This window comes from Artemia sp. Qi Xiang Cuo, chromosome 4 (assembly GCF_049724085.1).
Source record: "Artemia sp. Qi Xiang Cuo chromosome 4, ASM4972408v1, whole genome shotgun sequence".
Lineage (NCBI taxonomy): Eukaryota > Metazoa > Arthropoda > Branchiopoda > Anostraca > Artemiidae > Artemia > Artemia sp. Qi Xiang Cuo.
The window spans coordinates 19,281,800-19,296,654 of record NC_142797.1 but is presented as its reverse complement, the minus strand read 5'-3'; positions in this window follow the sequence as shown (position 1 = coordinate 19,296,654).

The following is a 14,855-nucleotide window of genomic DNA, read 5'->3' as shown; positions in this document are numbered from 1 at the left end:
TTTTTTTCTGAATTTAATTTTTAGTGTGAATTTTTAATTTTTTTTTTGTGTGTGTGTTTTATTTTTTTTTTGTGTTTGTGTAATATTTTTAGTTTGATTTTTTTAGTATTCGGTGTTGTTTTTTAGTTCTTTTTTTTTTTTTTTTTTAATTTTTTTTTTGTTTTGTTTATTATTTGTGCTTGTGTGTTATTTTTTTTGTGTGTGTAAGTTTTGTGTGCATGTAAGTTTTTGTGTGCATGTAAGTTTTTGCGTGTGGGTCTAAGTTTTTGTGTGTGTGTGTGTGTAAGTTTTTGTGTGTATATGATTTTTTGTGTTGATATAAGTTTTTTTTGTGTTTTTTTATTTTTTTTTCTTTTTTTTTGTGTTTTTTATTTTTTTTTTTTAAGTTTGGTGTTTTTGTTTTGGTATAAGTGTTTGTTTGTTTTTTATTGTGTTTGTGTAAGTTTCTTTGTTTGTTAGTTTTTTCTTGTGTGTTTATGTTTTCTTGTTTGTGTTTTTTTGTTTTGTGTGTGTGTGTGTTTGTGTGTGTGTTTTTTTTTTTGTGTGTGTGTTTTATTTTTTTTTGTTTTTTTTTTTTAGTTTTTGTGTGTGTGTGTGTGTGTAAGTTTTTGTGTGTGTGTTAGTTTTGGCGTGTGTGTGTGAGTTTTCGTGTGTGTGTGTGTGTGTAATTTTTGTGTTTTTGTGTGTGTGTAATTTTTTTTGTGGATGTAAGTTTTTGTCTGCATGTAAGTTTTCGTGTGCATGTGTAATTTTTCGTGTGTGTGTGTGTGTGTGTGTGAGTTTTTGTGTGTATGTGTGTAAGTTTTGGCGTGTGTGTGTAAGTTTTGGCGTGTGTGTGTAAGTTTTCGTGTGTGTGTGTCAGTTTTTGTGTGTGTGTGTAAGTTTTTGTGTGTGTGTAAGTTTTTTTGTGCATGTATGGGGACCGGGGGAAGACCTTTGGGGCTCAGGGAGGGCGTTTGGGGATCCGGGACCCTTGAGGATTGGGTAGTCTTTTGGAAGCCCAGTGGACCTTTGGGGACCGGGGGAGGACCTTTGGGACCCCAGGGGACCTATGGGGACCAGTTGGCCCTGTGGGAGTCCGAGGGACCTTTGTGGACCTGGGGAGGGCCGTTGGGGGGCTGAGGAGGGCGTTTGGGGGATAACATTTCGAAATTTTTACTTTTTAGTTTCCTTTTTTTTGGCGGTGCATCCCTGCGGCGCATCCTGCGGCGCTTTCCTGCGGTGCCTCCCTGCGGTGCTTTCCTGCGGTGCCTCCCTGCGGCGCATCCCCTGCGGCGCTTTCCTGACCCGCGGCGAATCCCTGCGGCACATCCTGCGGCGCTTTCCTGGCCCACGGCGCATCCCGGCGGCGCTTCTCTGGTCCGGGGGACCTTTGGGGGCCGGGGAGGGCCTTTGGGGCACAGGGAGGGCCTTTGGGGCACAGGGAGGGCCTTTGGGGGTCCGGGGGGCAGTTGGGGGCCTGGGGGACATTTGGGGACCGGGGGAGGACCTTTGGGGCCCAGGGAGGGCGTTTGGGGATCCGGGGGCCCTTGAGGATTGAGTGGTCTTTTGGGAGCCCGGGGGACCTTTGGAGACTGGGGGAGGGCCTTTGGGAGCCCAGTGGACCTTTGGGGACCGGGGAAGGACCTTTGGGGGTCCGGGGGACCCTTGGGGGCTGGTTGGCCCTTTGGGAGACCGGGGAACCTTTGAGGACCAGGGGAGGGCCTTTGGGGGTCTGAGGAGGGCGTTTGGGGGATAACATTTCGAAATTTTTACTTTTTAGTTTACTTTTTTTTGCGGCGCATCCCTGCGGCGCATCCTTCGGCACTTTCCTGCGGTGCCCCCCTGCAGCGCATCCCCTGCGACGCTTTCCTGACCCGCGGCGCATCCCTGCGGCACATCCTGTGGCGCTTTCCTGGCCCACGGCGCATCCCGGCGGCGCTTCTCTGGTCCGGTGGGACCTTTGGGGGCCGGGGGAGGGCCTTTGGGGGCACAGGGCGGGCCTTTGGGGCACAGAGAGGGCCTTTGGGGGTCCCGGGGGGCAGTTGGGGGCCTGGGGGACATTTGGGGACCGGTGGAGGATCTTTGGGACCCCGTTGGTCCTTTGGGAGCTCGATGGGCCTTTGGGGGGCCCGGGGATGGCCTTTGGGGGTCTGGGTGGGCCTTTGGGGGCGCCGGTGGCCCTTGGGGAGCTTGGGGGGCCTTTGAGGACCGGGGGCTTCCTTCGGGGTTGGGGTAGGAGGACCTCATAACACTGTTCAAATGGAACTTGTGTATTATAACGACCACAGAGTTTCACCCTCAAATTCTCTTCTAAAACCTTTCCTAAAATCTTCTTTCAAAATGTCTCTAACTGTTTCGCCGAAATAGTTCAATAGCCTGTCTAAAAAGGTTTAGCCCAAATAATCCCTAAAAGTAATTTCAGCGTGTTCCTTTTGTTTTTGGCATCTCTGCGCTAATGCATTTCAAATTAATAAGAAACCTGATTCCCGCGCTAAAATAATTCATCGCTAAGATGTTTCTTGGAGAATTGTTTCCATGGCCTTTGGTTATTAATATCCTTTGGAGTTTGACCAAAAGAGTTGTTTCCGAGGCAATGACATTAATGACTTGGATCTATTCCTGGAGAATCGTTTCTAGGCGAAAATTTTTAAAGTCTGACAGATGATGTCATTGGTTGATTGATCTGTCAAGAAAGGGGAATTAATTTGTTGTTTCTAAGGGGAATTATTGATTCACGATAGGTGAATTGAGGTCGACAGCACAGGTGTTCCAAGGTCGATGTTGTTGTTGTTGTAAGTGCACGCTCTCAGCGAATGTCAAGGTCGATGTTGTTGTTGTTTACACACTTTGATATTTAGGTTATTGACTCCATTAACCACGTGTTCTCCCTAATGACTCTATGCCAATATATGGTGTACTTTCACGAGTTATAGCGTCACTTCTACTTTCGCACAACGAAGTAGAAAACAATTATGATAAAAACAATCTTTCATTTCTATTTTGTCACTAATAAAAGCGCTAACCCCCTCCCCAACAAAAATCCTGGATTCACGCCCCCCCCTCCCCTAAATTTAGGAAAATTGTTATAGTTAAAATCGCTAAAATGTCAATGAGAAATGGTTAGACACTGAAGTCAAAAACAATTATGATAAAAACAATCTTTCATTTTCTATTTTGTCACTAATAAAAGCGCTATCCCCCTCCCCAACAAAAATCACGGATTCACGCCCCCTCCCCTAAATTTAGGAAAATTGTTATAGCTAAAATCGCTAAATTTCGAAGAGAAATGATTAGACACTGAAGTAAGAAAAAATTATCTTTTAATTTCTATTTTGTCACTATTAAGAGTGCTAGCCCCCTCCCCGACAAAAATCATGGCTTCTCGCCCCCGCCCCTCACGTTAGGAAAATTGTTATAGCTAAAATCGCTAAATTTCGAAGAGAAATGTTTAGACACTGAAGTAAGAAACAATTATCTTTTCATTTCTATTTTGTCACTATTAAAAGTGCTAACCCCCTCCTCAACAAAAATCACGGATTCACGCCCCCTCCCCTAAATTTAGGAAAATTGTTATAGCTAAAATCGCTAAATTTCGAAGAGAAATGGTTAGACACTGAAGTAAGAAACAATTATCTTTTCATTTTTATTTTGTCACTATTAAAAGTGCTAACCCCCTCCTCAACAAAAATCACGGATTCACGCCCCCTCCCCTAAATTTAGGAAAATTAACCCACCCTAGGTCTATTGCTAATTTGCAGACAAAATTAGCTGACCGCTATTTTCAGACAAACACTGAATTACATAAAAGCACTGAAAACCTCGATTGCCTAAAACCAGCTAATGTATACAGACAGGAAAAGGGGTGACAGTTAATTATAGGCTTCGCACTGGAGTATTATGTCAAAACAGAACGCTTAATAGCAACAGTGTCAATCACATGTAGAGAAAAGATTACAATATGGAAAAGCTAAATTTTTCGAAAGGATAATTAATTCTATTTGCGAGAATTTGATTGTAAAACAATGGGGTGGGGTTAGGTTTTGAGGGTAAAAGAATATATTTTACGTTTTCCATCGAGTATAAAGATTGCGAGGTGGTTAGGTTTGAGGGGGGGGGGGGTATATACCTAAATATACTGGAGGATGACCAAGGAAAATATTTTTATTTTGAAAATAAAAACGGAGCTTACATGGTAAATTGAAGTTGCCAAGGCTTCTAATTCATCAAATTTATCCATTGTGTCAAAATACTTTCTGATAATTTAATCACATTGCATGCCCGTTATATACAAAATCCCAAGGTCGAATTGTTATGTAAGCAAGCCCTCTGATTGGCTGAGAAGGAAACACGTGATCTAACGGTTTCCTGGAAACTCATAACATTTGGCTCGAGCAACAACAACAAATACTATTTCTGGATCATAACAGTTGCATCGAGCATGTACATGTCCAAAACAACAACATTGACACCTTGACATTCGCTGAGAGCGTGCACTTGCCCAAAACAACAACATTGAAACTCATAACATTCGCTGAGAGCGTACACTTACAACAACAATAACAACATCGACCTTGACATTCGCTGAGAGCGTGCACTTACAACAACAACAACATCAACACCTTTGGAAATTTAGGTCATTGACACACTTTGATTACGCAATCAATTTCTCAGAAATAGCCCTAACCAGAAAAGAAAGAGAACATTTTCGATTTCGCAATCAAGTTCTCATAAATCCACTTCCCCTCGATTATGCAATCAAGTTCTCGGAAATTCACTTCCCCCTCGAGTCCTAGATCAATAACATTGTTCCCGTTAGAATTCAATGCGCATGTGCAACCTTCGTCCCGGAGTTATTACACATAGAAACAACAAATAAATCGATCTTGGAAAAAGAGGTCATTGACCGATTACGCAATCTTTCTCCCTAGGGACTCTATGCCCATATTAGGTGTACTGTCACGAGATACATTCTTTTGATAACCGAATTTTGTACTGCCACGAGCTCATGAGGCCTCTCTACTTTTCTCCTACAGAAATTAAAAAAAATAAACTCAAATACAATTCTCAAATTTGGAAAGCGCTATTTTCCACGGGGGGTGGGGTTTTTTCCGGGGTTTATTTTCCGTGGGGGGGTATTTTCGGCGGGGGGTATTTTCTGGAGAGGGGGTATTTTCCAGGGTGTATTTTCCGGGGGAAGGGGGTAACCGCCGGGGGGGGGGGGTTTAACGCCAAGAATCAAAATAAAAATCTCCTGGACCCATCTCAGGTCTGCTCATACCTGAAAACTGCGACTTTCTAAGATTTTTTATTTGGTTTACAAAATTAGGAAGTTTTTAGAGCAGTACCATGTCTTCGTCAGTGTTGCAACGTTGAACCGTGACATAAAAAGTGTGAAAAGCTGAAAAACAGTAAAATCAAATATAATGACTATTTAAAAAAATTGCAGTAAGAGTCTCGGTCACCTTCCCTCCCGAATGATTTTAACTCTCCCCAAACCAGAATTGTGGGAGCAGTCAAAAAACTAAATATTTTGTCAGGACCGCAATAACAAGCCCTTTATAACAAACAAAATAAAAATCCAAAAATATGGTTCTATTTTACATTTTGGGATAGTCCATTCTACAAAATTCGTTCTAGCGAAGAAACGAGTGACAACCCTGGTCCAAAGTCACAACAAAGCGAGTTGCCTGTCCCCTTGTCATGCCCTCATAAACAATTACCGTATGCTGAAAAAGCCATTAAAGTAATATGATGAGTATTAAAAAAAAAATGCTGTCAGAGCCTCAATAACATTCCCTCCAAAATAATTCGAACTCTCTCCAAACTAGAATCCTAAGAGCGTCGAAAAAGGAAACATTTTATTAATATTGTAGCAACAAGTCTCTCTCGACCCTTCAAAAAAATAATTCGGAAACTTGATTCTTTGCACCTTTAGGCATAGTCTATACGACAAAATCACTATATCGAAGAAACGAGTGGCAATCTTGATCCAAAGTTGCTACAAAGCGAGTTACCTGGTCCCTTGTCACGTCTTTATAAAACATTTCCGTATGCTGAAAAAGCCATTAAATCTGATATAATGAGTATTAAAAAAAATCGTATTCAGAGCCTCAATAGCATTCCCTCCAGAATAATTCGAACTCTCTCCAAACCACAATTCTATTAACTTCGGACAACAAAATATTTTTTTAATATTGTAATAACAAGCCCCTTTCAACCCTTCAAAAAAAAGAAAAAAAAAGATAAAAAACTTGGTTCTTTGCACCTTTTAGCATAGGCGATACGACGAAATTCATTCTTGCAAAGAGACAAGTGACAACCCTGATTCAAAGTCGTCACAAAGCGAGTTGCCTGTCCCCTTGTCATGGCTTTTTAAAATATTTTCGCGTGCTGACAGAGCCATAAATTGACTTTACCTTTTCTGGGACATCTGAATAAACGACGACATCCGACTTCCGTTTTTCACTTGTCGTATTGTATCTTTCAGCTTTTTAATGACTTCAAATTCGTTTGTTAATGTCTCGGTTACTCTTTTGTCGAATCCCGATTGGCTAGTGATTTATTACGTGGGGTTACTCCTCAATCCTCTTAGAAATTTAAAGAATAAAAGCGTGCGACTACCACCTTTGCAAATGAGCAGCAAAAGGAGCGAAGACGGAAACACTAATTGGTTTTTCGCAAAGCAGCACAGTGTATTTGTCATGTTTTTCTTTTCTTTTGGTCTCTTCAGACTTTTGTTTATAAGCAAAGTATCATGGTTGCACCGGCAGCTGTAACCTAGTAAAGACCGAACCACAGCCCATAGTAATCAAAAGTTGAAAAACGTGTTTTCAAAATAATTGTCTAGCGAGAAAAATTTGCAATTTGACTCTGAATCAGGAATGGTAACTATTGCTTCGGTTAATTTTAGAAGTAAAAGTTTATTACGAAAAGGAATTTATGGTGATTTCGAAAAAGAGCCTGAAACCCCTTGAAAATGGTGTCAAATTGCACTATTGGAATCAGCATGGTCGAAAACCTATTGTAAGATAATTACAATCCCCCACCTTGAACACCAAGGAAAATGACTTTTTTGCATGGGTAGCGCTGATCTGTTTCCCTTTTGTTTTTTTTTTGTTTTTCTAGAAGGGCTAAGGGGTGGCCATTCGACAGGGAATCAAATTTTTAAGTGCCATTTTTAAGTGACCAAAAAGATTAGAGGGCAAATAGCTCCCCTCCCTACAGGCCCCCTCCCCCCAAGCTAGTCCAATGAAACTTTTGAGATAGCCATTTTGTTTAACATAGTTCAAAGGTTCAATAGAGATGGTTTTGATAATGCTTAGTGCCTTCATAGTCCCTGGGGAAGAGCTTTATGTGGAATCGGGCGAATTGGTATCGCGCACATTTGTATCATATGTATCGTAAGAGGAATATCGGTATCGGTATCCGTTATTGTTTTTTTCAGTTATTTTCTAGGCTCATTTTTTTAAAGCATACCCCGGCAAGGTATCATGGTTGCAGCGGTAGCTGCAACCTAGTAAAGAACGATCCACAGCCCATAGTAACCAAAAATTAAAAAACACGTTTTGAAAAAAAAACTATCTGGTGAAAAAAAATTCCATCTGACACTGACTCAGGAAAGTTAACTATTATTTCGGTTCGTCTTAAAAGTAAAAGTTTATTGCGAAAAGAAATTTATGTTGATTTCGAAAAAAAAAGCCTCACACCCCTCGAAAATGGCGTCATATCAAAATGAAAAGTGTTCCATTGGAACCAACATGGTCAAAATCTTGTACAGGGAAGTTACAGTCCCCTCACTGAACAACAAGGAAAATCACGTTTTTGCATCGGTAGCACTGATCTGTCTCCCTTTCTTTTCTTTTCAACAGGTCTAGCGGGCTACCAGAACATCATAAAGAGATTCTTAATGGCTCATTCAAAAGCTATTTCTGATATTTACGTGCTTATTATAGATACTGCCATCTGCAAGTGCCATATGGCACTAAAATGGCACTTTTTGTGCTATTTCTCAAAGGGTGGCACTAGCAGGCTACCAGAACATCGTTGGTAGATCTTTTATAGCTCATATAAAAGGTATTGCACATATCTACGTCTTTCATATAAATTCCACCATCATCAAGTTCAAATGGCACTAAAAACGGCACCCTTGGTATAGTGTCTCAAGTGAAAAAGCTGCATTATAAAAGGAAATTATTTCCAACAAAATGTTTTGCTCGAATTCAAACAAGTCAGAAAAAAATCCAATTTTTCTGTTGGAATTGTGAGTTGCTTATTGAATTCAAACAAGTCAAACAAACATCCAATTTTTCTGTTGAAATTTTGACTTGCTTATTGAATTCAAACAAATTGTTGAAATTATTAATATTTATATACTTATCAGTAGAAAAAATGTAATTTTCACCGTAAATAGGCTATATCAATCAACACGGTTTGAACTTCAACGGTAGTTTGAAGTTTCTTGAATATCAATTTAAATTTGACTATAGGACCATTGAAAGAAATTTGTTCAATGTAAGTTCAATTCAAATATTTGAATTATAGCAGAAAAAGGGAATGCTAATTGAATTTTGAGCATAAAAAGATAATTATAAAAATAAGGAAATATATTTTTATTTGAAATAAGTTGAGATTTCTTGTCTGCAAAATGAACATGCAGAAATTTATATACAAAAATTTTCTTTTAACTTTTACAATCGCTTTTTTTAAAAACATTTTTTTTTTAGTTTCTATAGGTAGAAAGTTTCTTAAGATGCTATCCTAATCTGAACAGTACTAACAGTAAAAATATGTTTCCTTCTGAATTCATTTTTTTCAAATTAATAGTAGTAATGTTGTTGTGGTAACAACTTGTGTCTGAGAGATGTATATCATTTTTGAAATGAAGCATAAAAAGCTATTCAAAAAAAATTCTTCCCTGGATTTGCAATAAATTTGCTGCTTACGCTGAATAACCAAGTAAGCAAATATATCGAAGAAAAGAAGACGCCTGAAAGGGTATTTCAGTCCTTTACGTACACATAAAGGAACCAAAAGCTTCCCAAAAAAAGAGAATTTCCTAAAATAGTGCACATTTCAACTAGACTCAGTAATACTACACTTTAATAACATGAATCGTGCTTCAAAAACTCCGGTTTGCTAGAGGGTTAATTAAAAAATAAGACGTTTGCCCAATAAATTTTATCAAACATTTCATAGTGTTAAACTGTAATTAAGGAGTGACTCAGCTCAATTGTAACTGAAACTCAAAAATGGAATTTTGATAACAATTGATAAGAATTGGGTTTCTATGCAGATTGCAAATACATAAATTTCATTACGTTTAATATCTACCCACCAAAGTCTCCAAGCCTTAGAAGAAAAAGGGGTTTTGAAAACAGGGAGCCTGATTTTCGAAAAAGGGAGAAACACCCCCCAAAAAGTCAATAAATCTGAATGTAAATCAGACCTTCAGATTCAGCGTATCAGAAAATGTTATTGTGGGGGTTATGATCTCCTATATGCATAAATATGGAATTTATTTTTTTCCCAGAAGTCTGATCACGGACGTGTTTCTATTTGTTGTTTTTTGTTCCAGTGTTCTTTTTAAAAGACTGTAAAGTTTGGAGGGCAACTAGACCTCCTCCCAAGACCCATATTATCTCTTATTTTGTTTTCTAATGTTATGATTTGATATCAGTATGACAAAAAAAAATCATTTCCTTCAACTACCTACAAACGCATAATGCAGAAGCAGATCTAATGTTAAGACCTTCAAACGATGAAGCGACGATTTTACCTAGGGGGCATTCAGATCAGAGAGAGAAAACATTCTGATTGTGATGGTAAGCATTCAGTTTAGTTTATTAATATTGATAACTTGTGTTTTATGTTTCCCAAAATGTTTAAGATAGTACATTTTTATAAATAAAAAAAATTTGGTAAAGTTCTACGGTACTGTTCTATTAGCTGTAAACCATGCAAGAAGTGAAGTTTGGTTAATACTATTAAAATAAAACAAAATAGGATAAAAATTTAATAGTTTAGGAATAAAATTTGGTTATATATTTGCACATTAGGGGGATAGGGGTTAAGCATAGCATATATTAAATACGTAACCTGATCTTGGTACCTTTTCCCCCCTAAACCCCAAAAACTACAGTTTAAATATTATAAACGCAGTTAAAAACTACTGTTTGCAATCCGATTCTCCGTTGAGAGAACCTGTGTGACTAGTTTATTTTGTCACCTATCTTGAGTGGCTTACAGCAAACAGAACATTACCAATTCTACTGTAGCTACTTTTGGCTATCTTGGAAAGGGGTTAGGTTAGGAGAATGAAACTTTCAGGGATGAATATAGCTAAAGTATGGCTACTTATGTACTATCTGGAACACACGCGAAAAATGAAGTTTGGTTGATGCTAATGAAGTACAACAAAATAGGATAAAAATATAATAGTTTAGAAACAAATTTCGGCTATATATTTGCACATTAGGGGGGATGGGGGTAAAGCATAGCTTGTATTAAATCCCTATATAATACAGCGCATGTGTTCCAGATAGTACATAAGTATCGAAGTATGACCCGGGAAGGTATTTTGAAGTACCTACTTCCACTCCTCCCTCTAGAGGGTCCTTAAATTTGCCTACGTGACAGGTCTATACTTATTGAAATTTTGACAAAACAACATTTTACCTTAATTTTCAGTTATCAGTTTCTTTTTCTCGAGGTTTAGTCCGAAAATGCAATTCCTGTTATTTGATTATAATTTTAAGCCATATCAAGATTTTTTTTTCTTCAAAATTTAGGAAATGTATTTGTATATCTTTAAAACCTTATAAATTGGGATTGAGCAAAGTTGTGAAGCTGAAAACAATTTTGTTGTACTTCATCTAAGCAGAAGATCTATTTTGCAAGGTTTCAATTTTATAACACACAGGTTTTATAAGGCCGCGAACAAGAGATTTGATGAGATTTGATGATTGATGTTACGTGCTTAATTTAAAACGAATACTAGTCTCCTGAATGAAAACTTGTTGGCAAAATCACCGATCAATCACAAAATCACCGATCACCGATCACCAATCATCAAAATCACTAAATTCTATCTTTGTTTTGTTTAAGATTTTCACTAAAATTCTATCACTTTTATGGGGTGTTTCCCCCTTTTTTCGAAAATAAGGGAAATTTTTTCAGGCTCGTAACTTTTGATGGGTTAAAATAGATTTAATGAAACTTATATATTTGAAATCAGCATAAAAATACAATTCTTTTGATGTATCTACTGGTATCAAAATTCCGTTTTTTAGAGTTTCAACTACTTGACAGTGAAAGAATAAATACGCAAATTTTGAATTCAAATCAAGAACCATTTCAAATGAAAATACAAAAAAAAAAAAAACTACAGATACGCTGTCGCTCGTCATATGTCCTGTTTTTCACCGGATGAAAGAATTTCTTGTTGAACTTGAAGAAGCGCTCTCGTCCAGCTCTTCTTGAGACCGGAGTAGAAATCAACTTGAATTGAAGTTTGCGTGTCATTGATATAATTTAAAATTCTAAAACCTCTTGCGAATTGTTGGGATATGGGAGGAATAGTTTTTCATTTACAGGTCCACCCTCCCCATCTTGCAACTAACTGCATAATCCTCTTGGCACAGAGAATGATCCTTAATAGCTTCGAGAAAACCTCTTGCGAATTGTTGGGATATGGGAGGAATAGTTTTTCATTTACAGGTCCACCCTCCCCATCTTGCAACTAACTGCATAATCCTCTTGGCACAGAGAATGATCCTTAATAGCTTCGAGAAAAGACTCTGTGACCCCTTTATCACAGAGGCCGTTAATTAGAACAAATAGCTCTTATGAAAGTTAAAAAATCTTTGGCTTAAAGAGCGAGGCATTCACTAGAAGGTGAACCCAATCATATAATGATTGGGAATCTCAATCACTTGAATTCACCATTTTTTGGGTTTTTTTTTGTTTTTTGCTCCTCTTTTTTATTCCCAGGGGTAATCGTATCGAAAAAATAGTCATAAAAGATTTGGAGAGGGCTCATTTAAACGGAAATGCAGATTTTGAAAGAACTCAATCACTCCTTTCCTCGTTTCCTCTTCCTTTTCATTTTCTAGAAAATAAATTTGATACCTTCATATATTTGGCACATAGTTTTCCCACATTTCCTTTCACTATTCTAACTTTTCCAACCTTTAACTACTCATATGAAATCTCAATTTAAAAAAAAAACACCTTCCTACCGCTATCAAATACATTACCTTTGCATTTCATAGCCAGTATAATCTACTATTTTTTTTTCTCATTTTACTCTTGAACATAACAGGTTAGAACAGATTAGTTCTACCCATACAAAAAAGTGGTTTTTCTTGTTTTTTAATGTTGGGGACTGTAATTTCTCTGAATAAGGTTTTCGACTATGCTAATTCCAATGGTGCACTTTTCATTTCTATCTGACACCATTTTCGAGGGGTTTCAGGCTTTTTTTTTCGAAATAACCATGAATTTCTTTTCCCAATAAACTTTTATTGAATACGAACTGAAACGATAGTTACCATTCCTGAATCAGTGTTAGATGGAGATTTTTCTTTCGAAACATCAGAGAAACATCAGGAGATTTACGAAACAACAGAGTCCCTCAAACCCCGTAACGCTATTTTAAAAGGTATAAGAATTATTTATTTAACATAAATCCTTGCTTTTTGAATGATCATCAAGTAAAGAAAAAAACACATTGAATAAAACAACAGAGTCCCTCAAACCCCGTAAAGCTATTTTAAAAGGTATAAAAATTATTTATTTAACAGAAATCCTCGCTTTTTGAATGAACACTAAGTAAAGAAAAAAATCACAATGAATAAAACAACAGAGTCCCTCAAACCCCGTAACGCAATTTTAAAAGGTATAAGAATTATTTATTTAACAGAAATCCTCACTTTTTGAATGAACACTAAGTAAAGAAAAAAATCACACGGAATAAAACAACAGAGTCCCTCAAACCCCGTAACGCCATTTTAAAAGGTATAAGAATTATTTATTTAACAGAAATCCTCGCTTTTTGAATGAAAAATAAGTAAAGAAAAAAATCACACGGAATAACACAACAGAGTCCCTCAAACCCCGTAAAGCTATTTTAAAAGGTATAAGAATTATTTATTTAACAGAAATCCTCACTTTTTGAATGATCATCAAGTAAAGAAAAAATCACATTGAATAAAACAACAGAGTCCCTCAAACCCCGTAAAGCTATTTTAAAAGGTATAGTAATTATTTATTTAACAGAAATCCTAGATTTTTGAATTATCACAAATAAAATAAAAAATCACATTGAATAAAACAACAGAGTATCTCAAACCCCGTAAAACTATTTTAAAAGGTATAAGAATTATTTATTTAACAGAAATCCTTTCTTTTTGAATGAACACCAAGTAAAGAAAAAAATTTAACAGAAATCCTCACTTTTTGAATGACTATCAAGTAAAGAAAAAATCACATGGAATAAAACAACGGAGTCCCTCAAACCCCTTAAAGCTATTTTAAAATGTATAGGAATTATTTATTTAACAGAAATCCTCGCTTTTTGAATGAACACTGATTAAATAAAAAATCACATGGAATAAAACAACAGAGTACCTCAAACACCGTAAAGCTATTTTAAAAGGTATGAGAAATAATTATTTAAAAGAAATCCTTTATTTTTGAATGAAAAACAAGTAAAGAAAAAATCACACGGAATAAAAAAACAGAGTCTCTCAAACCCCGTAAAGCTATTTTAAAATGTATAATAATTATTTATTTAACAGAAATCCTCGCTTTTTGAATGACCATCAAGTAAATAAAAAATCACATTGAATAAAACAACAGAGTCCCTCAAACCCCGTAAAGCTATTTTAAAATGTATAAGAATTATTTATTTAACAGAAATCCTCGCTTTTTGAATGAACACTAAGTAAAGAAAAAAATAACACGGAATAAAACAATAGAGTCCCTCAAACCCCGTAAAGCTATTTTAAAAGGTATAAGAATTATTTATTTAACAGAAATCCTCGCTTTCAATTGAAAGGAAAAAATATAAGAATGATTTATTTAACAGAAATCCTCACTTTTTGAATGAACACCAAGTAAAAAAAAAATCACACGGAATAAAACAACAGAGTCCCTCAAATCCCGTAAAGCTATTTTAAAAGGTATAAGAATTATTTATTTAACAGAAATCATATCTTTTTGAATGAACAACAATTAAATAAAAAATCATATGTAATAAAACAAAAGAGTTCCTTCAAATCCTTTGAATTAATTTTAAAAGTTATAAGAATTATTTATTTAACAGAAATCCTCGCTTTTTGAATGAACAGAAATTAAATAAAAAAACACAAGGAAAAAAACAACGTAATCCCTCAAACCCCGGAAAGCCTTTTTAAATGTTATAATATTTATTTTTTTAACAGAAATCCTCGATTTTTTAATTAACACCAAGTAAATAAAAAAAAACCACACGGAATAAAACAACAGAGTCCCTCAAACCCCCTTAAAGCTATTTTAAAAGGTATAAGAATTATTTATTTAACAGAAATTCTCGCTTTCAATTGAACGGAAAAAATATAAGAATTATTTATTTAACAGAAATCCTCGCTTTTTGAGTGAACACCAAGTAAATAAAAAATCACACGGAATAAAACAACATAGTCAATCAAACCCCGTAAAGCTATTTTAAAAGGTATAAGAATTATTTATTTAACAGAAATCCTCGCTTTTTGAATGAACACCAAGTAAAGAAAAAGTCACACGGAATAAAACAACAGACTCACTCTCTTTGAAAAGGTGTAATGTCTTGTAGAAGTATTACCTATATGCATGGGGATAGTCACTCTCTTTGAAAA